General features: G+C 41.1%; 1 long non-coding RNA gene across 2 annotated transcripts in view; it reads left to right on the plus strand.

Moving 5' to 3' along the window:
- The window catches only part of LOC127357405 (uncharacterized), a 65,790-nt gene that overhangs the window by 2,351 nt on the left and 47,922 nt on the right, over window positions 1-15,517 (plus strand). For both annotated transcript variants that reach the window (XR_007882253.1, XR_007882255.1), the window contains exon 2: window positions 10,991-11,071. This is a non-coding gene — a long non-coding RNA (uncharacterized LOC127357405). The remainder of the gene's footprint in view (window positions 1-10,990; window positions 11,072-15,517) is intronic.

The following is a 15,517-nucleotide window of genomic DNA, read 5'->3' on the forward strand; positions in this document are numbered from 1 at the left end:
TTCCTGGTAATTAGTTTGGATTACTTTAACCCCAGTTCACAGATACTCATTCAGGCCAAAGTCTTCTCGGGCTGTTGTTTATCCAGACCAACGGCAAGGCGATTGGCTTTGATATGGAAAACGTTTGATAGTGTTTATGGGAGCTTGTCGGAGCAGATGTGAAATGTTAAGGGCTGTTAAAGACGCAGATAAAAGGTTAAGTGCCTGTTTGAGCAGATAAGGCAGAGAGGAAGAAGAGAGGGAAGACGGTTGTCTGACACAACTAACTTGACTGTTTGGATCTGGAGACTAAAGCTGCACCTGTGTCACTGTGTGTACTCTGTGTGTGTGTGTGTGTGTGTGTGTGTGTGTGTATGATTACCAGTGGGACATGATATGACAGTTTTCGTGAGGTTTGTCTGGTAAAGAAAGCCTGTAGCTCTGCATGGACATTTCTGTACAAAATGATGAATATGGGAGAAGAGCAAAGTCCAGAGTATGTTATTTCACCATAAGACACTTTCTAAGAGGAAAAGAGAGGCAGTGTTGAATACACTTATTTGATATGTGGTTAAAACCATCTAGTACCTCAACTAAAGATCATTATTGACTTATGTTTTGATTAGTCCCTTAATTAATCAGTTATTTTTAACTTTCTTTATTCACACCAGTGAGTTAACTGGTAACTTAGCATTAGTACCATGTTACCTGCAGTTTCATAGACCTTGCTCACTGATGAACAGCTGTTGAAATCCAGTATGATTGATTATGGTAAATTATTAATTGACTAATGCTTGATAGGTTAAGATAAGCCATTATTTAGAGCAACGTTTTGGTTGCCAGGTTGAGAAAAACCTATAAAATTATGTAAAAGAATAGTCAAGTCATTAATAAATTAATTAAATAAGTTTCTTACTTTTTAATAAGCCTAGTTTTCTAGAAGTATGCATGTTAACAAAGGAATCAATGAAGGGACCCTTTAATTATAAATGTTTATAATGTGAATGAGTTATTGTAAAGACTTCAGTAGTAAACATATGGATTGCTTTTCCAGAAGATCAGATTAGATTATATTAGAGGTCCATTGGAGGAGTGTACATGACGATTCAAGAGCAAGAACGGATATTTGTAACAACCTGACAACCCAGACATTGTTATCAGTAATGCTTTATATCTGACCTGTAAAACATCTGTAAATGATTGATTAACCACTAGTAAAGCAACGAGTTACATCATGTTAACCCCCCAGTAAAGGGTGACCTGTGTGAAAGCTGAAGTGTGTGAATAGGTTATACAATTGTAATTGTTCCCTTCTAGCCAATCAGTATATATATATATATATATATATATAACGATATACTCACACACTCAAAGCTGCCTTTTTGTAAGTTCCCTTTAATGTGTACGCATGTCTCTCTATTTCTTCGAATTCAATCTGCCTTTGTTTTTCTGTCTTCTCTTTCCTTAAATGTAGTCAAAATGCATATTTCAATCCACCAAAATACTTGGAAATTAACTTTTTTTTTAATCTAAAAGTATCACTCCTGGTTTTGGTCTTCATTTCTTAGATCTTCAGCTATTGTGGGAGGAACAATGAATTATTATCTCACATAGACACTTTATGTGACAGTATGAGTCAGAGGTCAATTGCTCTGAACACTGCTGAAGCGTCTGTCATTATTGGTTTGTTGTGGCTGTGCTTTTGAGTCATCACGGTAAAGAGTATCATATCATCTTATGTCTCTTTCTCAGTATCTTACACTTACACACACAAAAATAAGTGCTATTACCCAATAATGTACTTGTTTTTCCTAAGTATCTAAGGCGTTCAAGCAAGCAGATGACACATTTGTAAACGTGTTAAGAATAGGTGCTGCACTGGTGGCGATGTGACAGTGAGACAGGTTTCTGCAATTCTGGGAAGTAATCATTGGTGACAGTCCTTTTATCTTTTCATCGCAGTGATTTCCAGGTAAACAGGACAGTACACAGAGGTAGTAATCTACAAGGAATCTGTGGTTGGATGTATTTTATTAGCCGATGCTGCACTTTGCCAAGTGACTTTGGACCGCGCTGTGGCAAACTTTGAGCCAAGCTTCCTGGCGTTCAGAATGAAAACAGCCCTGTGTTCAAACAACACAAAGGGATTGTGTTTGTGGGCCTGTGTTGTTTCAGGTGACGGTGAAACACAACCAGGAAGTCCAGGTTGAGTAGTAGACCTGTGAGTTTAAAGGCTTATCAGATTGGAAAAAAAACTAAACAGCAGTTTCTAATAACAGTCAAGTAAAGTCAAGTTAAGTTTTATGTAGCCCAATATCACACATTTGTACATATTTATTCGGCCACTAAGCCTTGTTGGCTTTTTATGCCTTTAAGGGAGACGGGGGGATGACATGCAGCAAAGGGCCGCAGGTAACGACTCAGCCTCACACGGGGGGCGCTACCAGGTCAACTACCCCAAAGTGTAACTTTTAGTAGAAAACATGAGACGACACAAAGCTTTTGATCAGATTAGGTACTCCTTTTCCTTTGGCTCGGTGCGTCAGGGTCGTATAAGATGGGTGTGGTGTACCTTCATTTTAATTTATACAGTGATATACTTACATTACATCATATTTAAAGGACGTTTAATTGATAAGCTTTCCTACTTTCACTGTAATTATCTAAACACAAACCGGTAATAAAATATGTGCTTGTCAGTGTTTACATAGTGCACATACACATACAAAACACACCCAACGTGTGAGCACACAGCAACTGTATAAAATTATTGATCAGCTTTAAAGAGAGATGTGTTTTTCTCTGATCTCTGCATAGCTCTGAGAGTTACATATCAGTAGTAGCCAATCAAGCAACCACACGGGGGGAAAAAAGTCATAAAAACTGTGATTCATTTATTTTTCCATTAAGCTTGTCAGCAGAATTCTTTTGTCTTGGTTTTACAGAACAAGCGAAATACCACACAATATATTCTGAGCTTTTTCCAGTGTTTACTTCTTAGAAAAGATGTAAAAACAACCACCCTCCTGTACAAATACCCCATCACCACCACACACACACACACACACACACACACACACACACACACACACACACACACACACACACACACACACACACACACCTAATGTGGCTTAATAGCGGTTTTAAAAGCCTTTTTACAATAATGCTCACTCCGCAGCTTGCTCACAAAGCTGGCAGGCTGGCAGGTCAGAGCTTGTGATTGAGTCAATGAGACCATTATGTTCCCCCTACTGCAGCCAGAGCCCATAACCTGCTCAACTGCAGGCCGGGAGAAAGACCCCACGGTGCTTATGGGCCCATAGGAAACACACGTACATACATATTACAGTTGCGTAAGCACATACACGCTTGTTTAAGCTCACCAGCGTTGGCATGTGGACAGATGTGCAGACAGATGTAGACAGACACGCTTTTACATCTAGACACAACAGTCACAAATAAGCAGAGACATAAACACACAAGTTTTCTGGGTTTTTGTGGGTTTCGTCAAACAGTACACAGTCACGCTGGGGTGCCTGTAAGGCTGCGATGGTTGTTACAGATCAGGAAAAAAATGAAAGACAACTTCCTTTCGCAAGTTAGATACTAAGTCTGGCTTGAGGGTGGCACCAGAGGAAAAGCCAGGGTTAACCTTGGTGCCATTTTTAGGACATCTTGGACTTCAGGTTCAGCTCTCTATTCATACTCTTTAGCAGCCTCAGCTTCACTCGTTCATTCCTTATATAATATTTATTAACATGTAGCACGTTAGCGTTCAGCTCAAGGCACAGTGCGAGTTTGTCCCCATCTTCCAGCGTGCTCTCCGTGTACTGCTGTTTATCGGTGACGAGACGTACGTTTGCCAAAGCAACCAGTTTTTCCTCATACCTCATTTTGACAAGCCACACAAAGATGAGAACAATGCTTTTTATCTTTAAGTGATTTCAATCTGTGTGTTAGTTTTACAACAGAGACGACTTCAGTGATAAGGACTAACTGGTTGGTTTGGCAAACGTATCATCTGGTTGACTTTTCCACTTAAGATAAAGAGCAGAGCACACCTGCTCTCCTACTATTTTCTGTGCGACGCATTTGAGCCTGTCTACCAAAAAGGGCTAATCCTCAAGCTGGATTTTATTGACTTGTAGTTGTTAACATGTACACAGTTAGACAGCAAAGTTATTAGCTTTTCATCCTCTGGGTGGCAGGAATGTCTGTAGCAAATTTATGGGTAATGGATCCAATAGTTGGCAAAGATATTTTACTCTGGCCCAAAGTGTTGGACCACTAGTCTAGCTAAAGAAATTAGCTATCCAAAGGGAATAGCTGCATGTTTTATTTGCCATGTTCAAAATATTCCTCTAATATTTTACCTGGCTTTAGAGCGCTGACTATTAGACTATTATGCCCCATTTATTGCAATGATGTTGGGTTCTGCCAAGACAAAGGTGTAAGATAAAGTTCATATTCGGGTTATTCAAGTTTCACTCCCCCCCACGATTATTATTATTATTATTATTATTATTAAACAAGGACAATGGACACAAAACATTAATCTCAAAACTGAGAAGAGATGCTGCGCGGAACAATAACCACAAATGACTGTACAATACACACACCCATGGCACAATGGCAGGCCCCAGGGTGGGGGAACAGTCTCAGGTAGATTGGGTGTCTTTTTTTTTTCTTCTGCCTCCACATTCATTACATCTCTAATCAGGTCACAACCTAGTTGAAGTCTTTATGAAATAAACTGCTGCACTGCAGGCGAGTACATGTGAAGAGTATAGAGTGGCAGGGCGTCACACACACACACACACACACACACACGGCGGCAAACACCGCAGATCCTCCGACTCAAAAACCTGAGCGAGGGCGAGTTGTCTTTTTATGTGAAGTGTACACATTAGGGTTTATGTAATTACAGAACGAGTGGTGGTGTATAATTTGAGTCATCACAGAGAGAGTGAATGAAGAGTGTATGGAGGGCACGGTGTTACTGTAGTGTGGGAAAGAAAGAGGTGTGTTTGAGGGGTCAAAAGTGGGGAGGATTGCGTGATGCACCACCAGGGGGCAGTAGAATAGTTCCCACAAGAACCGTGGGGCTCCACTGTCGGGATGCAGGTCACACTCTTAGTTATCTCCCCTTGTTTCCTTCTTTTTCTTCCTCTCATCTCTAATTCTACTCACCCTCTTCCTCCTTCACTCCCTGTTTTACCAGTTTCAGTCTCAAAGCACAGACAGTCCGCTCTCACAGTTATTTTCAGCTCAAAACACCTCTGAGTTCTCGACTACTAACCAGACTTACTGTTCACGTTTGTAGGCCCACTCACGAGAGATGTGAGGCCGGCGTGATGGAAGAAGTGAGTTGAGTACAGTTAGGTGGGTGGGTGGTGGGGTGGTTGAGTGAGATGCACCAGAGAGGATGTGCTGTATTTTCGGTAAGAGCCAGAAGTGTGGGTTGTAGGTGAAGTGAGGTGGTCTTCACATTGTGTTGACTTTGAAATGCAAGATCTTGTGGCTGGGATGAAACGGCTAGAACAAACGTCTGGCCAAAAGCTCTCGTTTTTGCTCCATGAGCACCGCTTGCGGTTTTAGGGAAGCTGAAAAAAGTGTGATGGGCTAGGAATTTGTCTTGTGTAGAGTTGTGGTCATTTATGAGGCAAAGGGTGTTAGTGTTTGTGGCTCGTTGTGTGTATGTGTGTATGTGTGTGTGTGAGACTGTTGATGTGTAATATGTGCTATTAAACCCTGAAATTTGGTGTCAGCAGTATAGTGGAAGAAACACTTAATACAGCAAAGTTAATATAAGTTAAGTTAAGTGTCAGAAAGTAAAAGTACTGAAATATTATCAGCTAAAATGTACTTTAAGTATCAAAAGTAAAAGTAAAATTGAGCCTGTGACTGGTGTAATATGTTATTAGACTTGTTTGTGATGATTCAACAATGTGTAAACAGCATTTTACTGTCTAGTTTTAGGTTCAGTTACTTCAGTCAAGTGGTTTCCAACCCAGGGGTCAGGCTTCTTCCAAAGGGTCACCAGATATACCTGAAGGGTCATGAGGAGATTAATGGGGCAGGAAAGGGGAAAAATAACATTTTGTCACACAAATTTAGGCTTTTTTAATCTTTGCTCTTTGTTGAATATTTGGATAATTGAAGAAAACCACCTGAGAAGCTGAAAAATGACACAGATCCACAACTAGACAGGTCAAAAAGGTTCAATCTTTTTATATATTTTACACGATCATGATGCATTTATTGCTTCTAATGCAAAGTAACTGCTGTCAGATAGCTATGGTTTAGTCAAAAGTACAGTATTTCCATATGAGAAGTGTCATTAAATGATAATAGTTACATGAAGTACAATAAAAATTGTGATGAAGTGCAGTACTTGAGTACATTTACTCACTTACTGTTTGTGTAGGCACGTACTGTAGGACCGATGAGGTTTTGGAGGGCAATTGCTCAAAAGCAAGTGGTGGTGTTTGTGTCTGAGTGGGTGGGAGGGTGGGATGGGACGGTGGGTGCGGGGTGAGGTGGAGGGTTTTTTGGGGGGGAGGGGGGGTGTTGCATCCATTCCCTGCTGGATGGTGAAAAGTGCAGCGCAGCAGAAATGCATTCCAAGGTGGGGGGAGAGCTGCATGGGTTCCACGACTATCAGGTTCTTTGGCTGGGCTGCGGGTTTGGCTCCATCATGGCTTAATGGCAGGAAAAGAGGGGAGAGTGTATAGATGATTAGCAGTGAAGGGGCCAAACCAGAGAAAAATGTTTTAGCCCCAACCTTTTATTGTTTATAGATAAAACGCTTTGCCAGAGCCATTAAAAGGCGAGCGAAAAAGGGGAGAAAAATCACAGCCTTGGACCATTAAGAACAAAAACTGATTCACTTTAAGAAGAAAAAGCTGCTTGTTATGTGATGTTTCGGTGTGTGTGTCTGTGCATGCTCATATGTGTGTGTGTGTGTGTGTGTGTGTTGTGTGTAGCTCGGTGAAGCCTGCAGCGGGGTCCTTGTAGCCAGTCTGACTGCTAATGAACTTGGATGGGCGTCCGTGAGCGTTGGGGCTGAAAGGGCTCTTTCTCCAGCCACTCAGCTGTCACTAGCTGACCTACAGCTCTCTGATTATGTCACTGTCGCTTAGAAGGCCCCGCATTCATCCATCATTAGGCTACAAGTCTGGACACCCCAATCAAATGCCCTATTAAAACCTTCTACTGGTCTCTTTCAGTTGGTTCGCTGATTGCAGCTGCCGCTCTGTACCAAGAAAACCAGTGTGCCAGGATAATTCAGTTTTATCTCTTTTCAAATAAAGGTGAAGTGTAGAAATTAACACCTATATAAGTAAGGAAAATAGAAGAGTGCCATCACATTTATACTCTTCTGAGATCAGCACCCAGGAGTTCACTGAGTGTCATCTTTTCTGTCAATGACCAAGTAAAGTACTTGAGTACAATTTTGAAGTACTTCTACTGTTGTACGACTACTACTACTATAATAATCTTACAATATGTGACAAAAATCTGAAAGTGGTTCCCAACAATTACAAAAAAGCAGCCGCAGACACAATGCAGGGTTAGTGAGTTAGTTAGTTAACTAGTGACTATACTATCTGTCTGTAGCTAATGCTAATGTGCATTTGTTGTAACTGTTGAATGACTGTTGGGATAATAAGAAGATTTACAGTGTTATCCTTCCTATCAGGACTTAATGTTGGTCTTTCACTGATGACTTTGCGTCTTCCTGACACGAAGCACAATATAACAGATTTTTTGAGAATTTGTAAATGTCAACTTTTGTGAGTCTCTTTTTCTTGTTATCTTCTGTGTTGTTTTTTCTGTACCCTCGGTCTGACTATTCCTGGAATGGATTCTCATGGTTTCCTTTTGTAACATCACTATCATTAAATTTGTTGCACAGTGTTGTTTTCACAGTTTCATAATTGTTTCCAGTAGAAACCTCAAAGGCAGTCTGGTTTTAGCTAATTCATAGCTATGCACCTACTGTACATGCATAGTGAGGGCACCATTCATACCTCCCCACCAATCATCTAACTCAGTGGTTGCCAACCTTTTTCCTTAAGGGACCCCTTTACTGTCATTTAATAAACTCGCAACCCCTGACTAAGTGACATACGACACATTTTATGGATATTTCATATTATATTCAAAGCGCTTTGTGTAAAACGAGTGATTTAGATTCATTTTGAGCAGATTATTTCCTGTTTATGGAACTTTTTGTACAGTTCCATGTCTGTATTATGTATTTTTTTTGTCATTTTTTTTTATGATACATTTAGAATGGCCATTGTTGGACAATTTTCTTAACCATTTACTTTACATTTACTTTTTCTTCATAGAAGTGAACTAAATGCTGATATATAGGCCTACTGTACATAGTTTTAAAATTTTTCTTACACACCTTAAAATCAAGAAAGGACCCTCCCCATGAAGCTTTGGCAACCCTTGTAGAGGTTGGGGACCACTGATCTAACTAACCCCCAAATATACCTTGTGACCCCATGAAACCCTTAAATATATTGTGATATATAATGATACATCCCAGTGGCCATTTTGCTGCACAACTTTTGAAGTTACACTTTTGATGCTTATTGAGTACAGTGCTGATAATGCTTCTGTCCTTTTACTCAAGTCAGATTTCGAACGCAAGACTTTTAACACAGTTTTATTAGTACTTTGACCAGAAATGGAGAATCTTATTACTTCCTCCACTGCTGCATGCTGTGCGTGTTCGGCTTCTTGGATCTGGAGGAATCTATTGAGTGCCCGTCGCCAGGAGCAACGGGCCTTCAGGAGGAGGAGGAGGCGGCGGAGGAGGAGGGGTTTGGTGTCCACCCGTCCACACCTCCCTCCCTCTCCCTCTCTCTCTCTCTCTCCCTCCCTGCCATCCTTCCCTCCCCTCCCTCCGCTTTCCCCCTCACATGGGCTTTGCCTTTGGCTGAACGCTGGGATTCTTTCACAGAGGCTGCCGTTGCCAAGAGAGATCGAGCCCCAGAAAAGCTGGGCAAATGTATGTGGGTCACTGCGAGTCAGAAGGGGTCTTTTCATTCTCTTCTTCCCTCCTTTTTTCTCCTCCTTTTTTTTGTTCCTTTTGTTCTTTTTTGGCTCTTTGGCTCGCTCCTTCTCCCCTCATGAGTGAAAAGATAACATAGATTTGTGTCAGTCCTGTTTTATTATTTTCCCGGACGAGCCCGCTAAGACAAGGCCCAGTAAGATCACGGAGCTGTGTCCTATTGACTTATTAACTTCTCCCTTGGTGTGCACACATCTCTGAGCGTCTCTTTTGTGTGTGTGTTTGTGTGTTTGGCTTGTGTTCCCGACCCACGGACAAACAAAACGGTCTGCGAGAAAGGGGACGGACTCTGGAGGGATCTGGAGCAGATGTTTCGTTGGCCTCAGTCTCACTTCCTTTCAGCGGCTCTCGACTTCTTCTTTCCCTTCCTCTTTTTACTCTGATGGATGCTGAGTGGTTTGTGCTGTTTTTGTGGAAGCCCGTTGGTCTGGCCCGACTGCACAGACGCGGGAAAGTAATCCAGGCTGTTGACACTGCAGGGACGGATCAGGAGACAGCTTGTGCTGTTGGCTTGAGCTTTACCTTATATGTTTGTCTCTGCCTGCCATATGTGCTGTTTTTTTTGTCCCTGAGCTCTCTCTGGTTGTTTACTTTCTCCATTAGTTATCACCAGACAATCAAATAAACAATACCCAGAGAGAGTGACATTTTAGGCCCGTAAGGCTAATCAGTGCCACCTCAATCAGACCTTTGAAGTCTGTATCTGTGGTCACGTCTATAGACGTTTCAGGTTCAAGGGGATTTTTGTTTTTTATTTGACATGTGTCATCTCCTTTTCAGGCAGTGAAAGTGAGTGTGTGCACAAGAGTTCACTGCATCGTTTTACTGTTTCACCCTCTTTGTGTCGCTACGCTTCCCAAGGTCGAGAAAGACTCTTGTCAATGGGGTATGAAGTCTAGATATCCCAGATATCCACATCAGAGCGCATGCTATTATTTCATTAGATTGATATCAGGTTGTCTGACACCACCCTCTTTCTCCCCCTTTCGCCCTTCTGCGGCAGAGTTTCTCATTTCAGCAAAGACAATGGCCTGTCTATCCTGTGGTACTAAGTAAATGTCAGGTACTGTCTACCCTCCTCCTCATCTATTCACTGAAATGCTCCAGGGGCTGAGGGGTAGATATCCATCTACTGGGGTCTGTATACATGTGTGCTACATGGTACAACTCCAGTCAAGTCACTGGATAGAGTTTCCCTACATGTATATAGTTTACAAGAACTTACACAAACTCAAGGACAGATTTCAGGCATCTTTATTTAATTATATCAGTGTGTGTTAGCTAAATAAGTAGCGGTGTAGCTACGAATTATGGAGCTTTTTCTCAGGCCAACACACATTTCTTTATTGGTAAATTATCAGGCCAACCACTCACTGAAATTATAATCTTGGGGCACTCATAAACCTTAAACATTCTCATTTAAATGAAATGATTAGTCAGTTAATTGATGAGCTCTTTGCTCAGAGCCAAACAGATTTGCTAAGACATCTCATGTTGGTTAAACCTTTATACAACTGTTGAAGTTCAGGCTCAGCGCTCATAATCAACCTCATTTTCCAGTTACACAGCTCTGATATAACTGAATGTATACTACTGTACCTGTGCAGCACCAAACAGCAGACATACTAAGTTAGCAACTTTAGCTACTTGAACATAGTGAAGCACTTAGCAGCTAAAGAGGAAGATATTTCCAAAATAAAGCCAAAAGAACAGTGAATATTGGAACTGCATTCATCAGGTGGCCAGCATGAATGAATGCTAAGGTTAGATGTGTCAAATGGCAGCTGTTTGCTAACATGTTCACTATATGGACGTAAAAAATGAGGTTCAGTTTAACACATTTGCACACTTCTTGTTGAAAATGCCACTTTTTATATAGAAAAGTCAGATGAAGGTTTGATCTCTTTGTACTTTCAGGTACAGACGGACGGTGGATCAGTCCGGGATGGAAAAGGAAAATCCTCGTCGTCATCTTCCTCCTCCTGCTTTTCCAGAAAGGTCAGCTAAATGAAAGGGATGTGGCTCTAATATAGATCAGGGCTTGTTACTTCTGGAGGGACTGACGGCATGTGTTATGTTATATCATTAGGATAATAATTCCTCCGATATAAGACACCTCTGGCACCCTTCAGACCTTTCATATCCCCCTCTTTGCTTTGGACATCTGGCAGACATACGCCTCAGGCCCATGGCGAAGGGAGGATGTGGGGGCAGGGATCGATTCCATAACTCTATGGACTGTTGACTGAGAACTTCGGTATTTTCGTTAAGAGAAATATGGCTCTTTTCAGGTGTGAGCGAGAGCATTTTTGTGCCGTTTTATTTGGCACAAGTAAACGATTTCTGAGCCAGAATCTATTTCTACTGTAACACTAGAGTTTTATTGTTTTTTTCCCCTCGTAGTCACCTGATTTCCTGTCTCTTGTGAGCTTTTTTATTCTCACTTCCTGCACGGCTTGTTTCCACCAGATATTTCTAGAAGCCCCGTCTTAGTGGTGATGACAACAACATGTGTGCTGCAAACTTGTTTTAGGCTTCAGTGTGATGTGAACAATAGGTCATATGTGTGACTGACTTGTTTATAAAGTCCTCAGAAGCCTAATTGCTATCAGACTTTATCCAGGGCCTGCTTGCAAGGACTGCAGAGATAAAGAGGAGTGGGGGTTGCATTATGAAGGAGAGATGGGATTTGGAATTCCTGCATGATTTATAAGATGAGATAAATGTTATTGAACCCACCAGGAGGAAACTTGGAGAGCCACATCACACGCACAATACAGAACAATGAAAAGAAGATTTAGATATCAGAGACATGATTTGCTCCACAGCTATAGCAAATAACAGAGACGGCAATACATTATCTCAGCTTTACGTTATCTTAACCTCCCTCTCAGCATCCCTCTGTGGCCCTCGCAGGAAGCTCGTCCACCTCCAGTTGAGCTCTATTCATCTCCCCCCCGTTTATTTTCTTTCCACTGCGCGTGTCCAGTGAGAGCTTTGCAAATGACCTAGTTTTTTTGTCAAAACTCAATAGGGAGCGTTGTGCCAAGCACTCCTGATGCCAGACAGGTCCAGGGACAGGCCACGCCAGATAGCGTGAGAGTTGAGAATCCCTCAGTGGTGGAGGAAGTATCCAGATCCTTTTACTTCATTGAAAGTACTAATACCAGACTGTAAAGATACTCCTTTACAAGTAAAAGTCCTGGATGAAAATGTTACTTAAAGGACCAGTGTGAGATTATATTTAGAGTTAGAGTACATTTTTATTAGTGTACAATCACCTGACAATAATAATTGTGTCTTAGAATGAGTCCTTTTTATCTACAGAGGGAGCGGGTCCTCCTCCACCATGTTGGACCCCCATGGTTCTACAGTAGCCCAGAGAGGACAAACACTGGCTCTAGATAGGGCCTTTTTGCATTTTTCAAAGCCACCATAGTTTCTCCTACACACTCAGGAAGGAGAGGGAGAGAGGACGAGGGGTATTCAGTTGGTTGTATCCCACAACCTCAGTGCTAGATACTATTAAATCCTACACACTGGACCTTTAATTAAAAGTATTTTAAGTATAATCCGGAATGTGTACTTAAAAGTATACCAGTAAAAATGCAGAAAATGGACCCTCTGACTGTTATATCATTAGATCATTATTACTCATGCATTAACGTATAAGCAGCATTTTACTGACTGCAACTAATGACTATTTCCTTTAGGGATTAATCAGTTACCAAGAGCCACCTTTAAACTGCTTATTGTATCTGACCAATAATCAAACCTCAAAATAATTTAGTTTACTGTAATATATGACTTTTGAGAACTGGAGAACTGGAGATGAAAATACAAATTTGTAAATGTACTTTGTTATTTTCAACCACTGGAGTTCTTGCACTTAATTTGGAGGCATGGGGAAGACTAGAGTTTACTTTTAGAGTAAAGAAAATCAATGTCTGACTGCTTAAGCCAGCTCTGCAGAGTCCCCGCTCTGCTTCTTGTTCTTTGTGAGTTAAATTAGAAATTTATGGTGCACAGAAATTGAGGGTGGGAAAACAAGATCTGCGGATCACAGCGGGATCTATTTTGGTCGTTTTGGTATGTTAATGTTGCCATTCTCATCAGTAATGTTCAGTTGGCTGTTTCAAGGCTTTAATGCTGGAGGTACACAGCAAGCTACCTCATGGAAAATGTGCATCATTACCACACTTGGCCTGGCGCACAACAAACATGTCGGCACACAAGGACACACATTCAAGCACGCACACACACACACACACACACACACACACAGGATTCGATGTCCGCAAAGCCAGACATAACGTAAAGTAACTTTGTTCAATGCTAGCATACACTTTTTTAAATGTCTGATCCATTACTTCCTGTTCCAGTGAGGGTGGAGGCGATGGGTGGTGGAGTGGAGCTCCGTCTAATGAGCAAGTCTTTCACCGAACCAGACAGTTTATGGGGTGGCTGCCAGCCTCATTAAGAGCAGCTCTTAATTGCCCTTTTCTAGCCAAAACCCAAAAGCTGAAACATCTGCTGGCCCACGAACCCCGTTCCTCCTCCCATGTACCCTCTTCCGCCCCTTCATTCTGCTCTGGCACTTGTTGATCACTCCTTACCACCATCATAACCTTACTTCCATAACAACAGCATCCAGAGCAGAACAATACATGTATATTTGTGGTATAACATATGCAGCAGATTAGCACGTCATTGGTCTAAAAGTAGTGTGATTAAGGGAATGAAAACCATAATAGCAGAGGAGATTAAAGTCCAATTAAATACCATAATTTTGATTATATTACTGTAATGTGATTATATTCTTGAGGTTAAATCAAATATTGTTAGTTGAAAGCAACATATTTGTGTGAGGACACCTTGATTGTGTGTCTAAAAGGTAACCAAACAAACACAGTTATGTTTACATACACTCAGTGGTTTATTAGGTACACCTGTACAATGCAGTCCATTACAGCCCCCACTATAATATCTATGTTTATGGTCTCACGATGTTCAGTTTCTGGTCACATTGTTTTGAATGTGTAAATTCAATTATATGTAAATTATTGAGGTCATAGGTCCATATTTATACACATAAGCAAGGGTCAGAAAATTAGAAACACCTCTGAATACAACACCATCAACACATCTATGATATTGTCAACAAAGACTGAACATTATAGGTATCATAAAAGCAGACTTTATGGCAGAACAGTTGTATTAAATTGCATTTACAGCACAGGTGTACCTAATAAAATGGACACTGAGTGTATGTTTCTTTCCAAGATTGTGTATCCTAAAGGCCTAACAAAGTTAGTGAATGTATTTCCTTCCTCATAAAAACATTTGCGAAGCAGTTTTTAAAAATATTTTCATACCTTCATTGTTTACCTCAGCAGTCTTCTTCTTTCCTGCCTTTCTCTGTGTTTTTGTCACCAACTGCTGAATAACACAAAACCATCACTGTTGTGTGGTTGGATGTGTATTGTTACGTGGTTCCTTTTTGTCATAAGCGAGTAGCTACAAGTGGAAACATGCATCAAAACATTGCTACACACAGCCTCTAGTGCTCAAATATGCCAAAGTGCACCTTAATATTGTATAATGTAATATGAGCGTAGTTTAAAGCCGTGTCCAGCAGGTGTTTGGTGTTTTTAGCAAAAGAAACTCAGATAAATAGACTGTACACTACCTGCCCTGCACCAAACAGTAGATGGACAAAGATTGGGACCAGCTCGTGAGCATAATGGAGCATTTAGCAGCTAAAAGGCCAAATATTTCACTCAGTAGTGGCTAGAGACCAAAACAAGAGATAGAATATTTAACTACAACTCATCAGGCTGACTGACATTCTCGTAACAAGCTAATAATATGTCAGAGTTGTGTGTACAGCAATATGTGCTGCCCCCAAGAGGCCAAAAATCAATAAATGCGGGTTTAAACTCTGTCATATTCACACTCATGAACAAGCTGCACATTTGTCCTGCATCTATGCAATGTTAGTCTGAAGGAAAGTACAGACTGTACTCAGCTAGACCAAAATAACATCTGTATTTACAAGAAGAAAAAAAAAAAATCATAACAAAATGTATCAGCAAATTAAAAAGACTGAGTGCATCCAGGTGTCGTTCTGAGTAATTCTCTTATGTGAAACGTGTAGGAAGATAAATTAAATGACACGAAAAAAGAGTCTACTTGATTTGATCTACTGTACCACGAATTAAAGATGCCAGATCAAAGCTAGGAGAGTTAGGAGACTGTGGGAGAGTTAGCCTGAGAAGACCTGTTGATAAGTGCCCCAGATACAGACTGACTGCCAAAGGAGACTGATAAGACAAGCAAGTTTAGACAGCTCCTCGTTGTCCGGTGCCCAAGGTTACTAATTCCCTGTGTGTGACAGAGGCATTGATAATGAGTCACTGTGCGGTCAGAGTGGCCTTCTTTCCT

The sequence above is a fragment of the Dicentrarchus labrax genome, unplaced genomic scaffold, assembly GCF_905237075.1.
Source record: "Dicentrarchus labrax unplaced genomic scaffold, dlabrax2021, whole genome shotgun sequence".
NCBI classification, from domain to species: Eukaryota; Metazoa; Chordata; class Actinopteri; family Moronidae; genus Dicentrarchus; species Dicentrarchus labrax.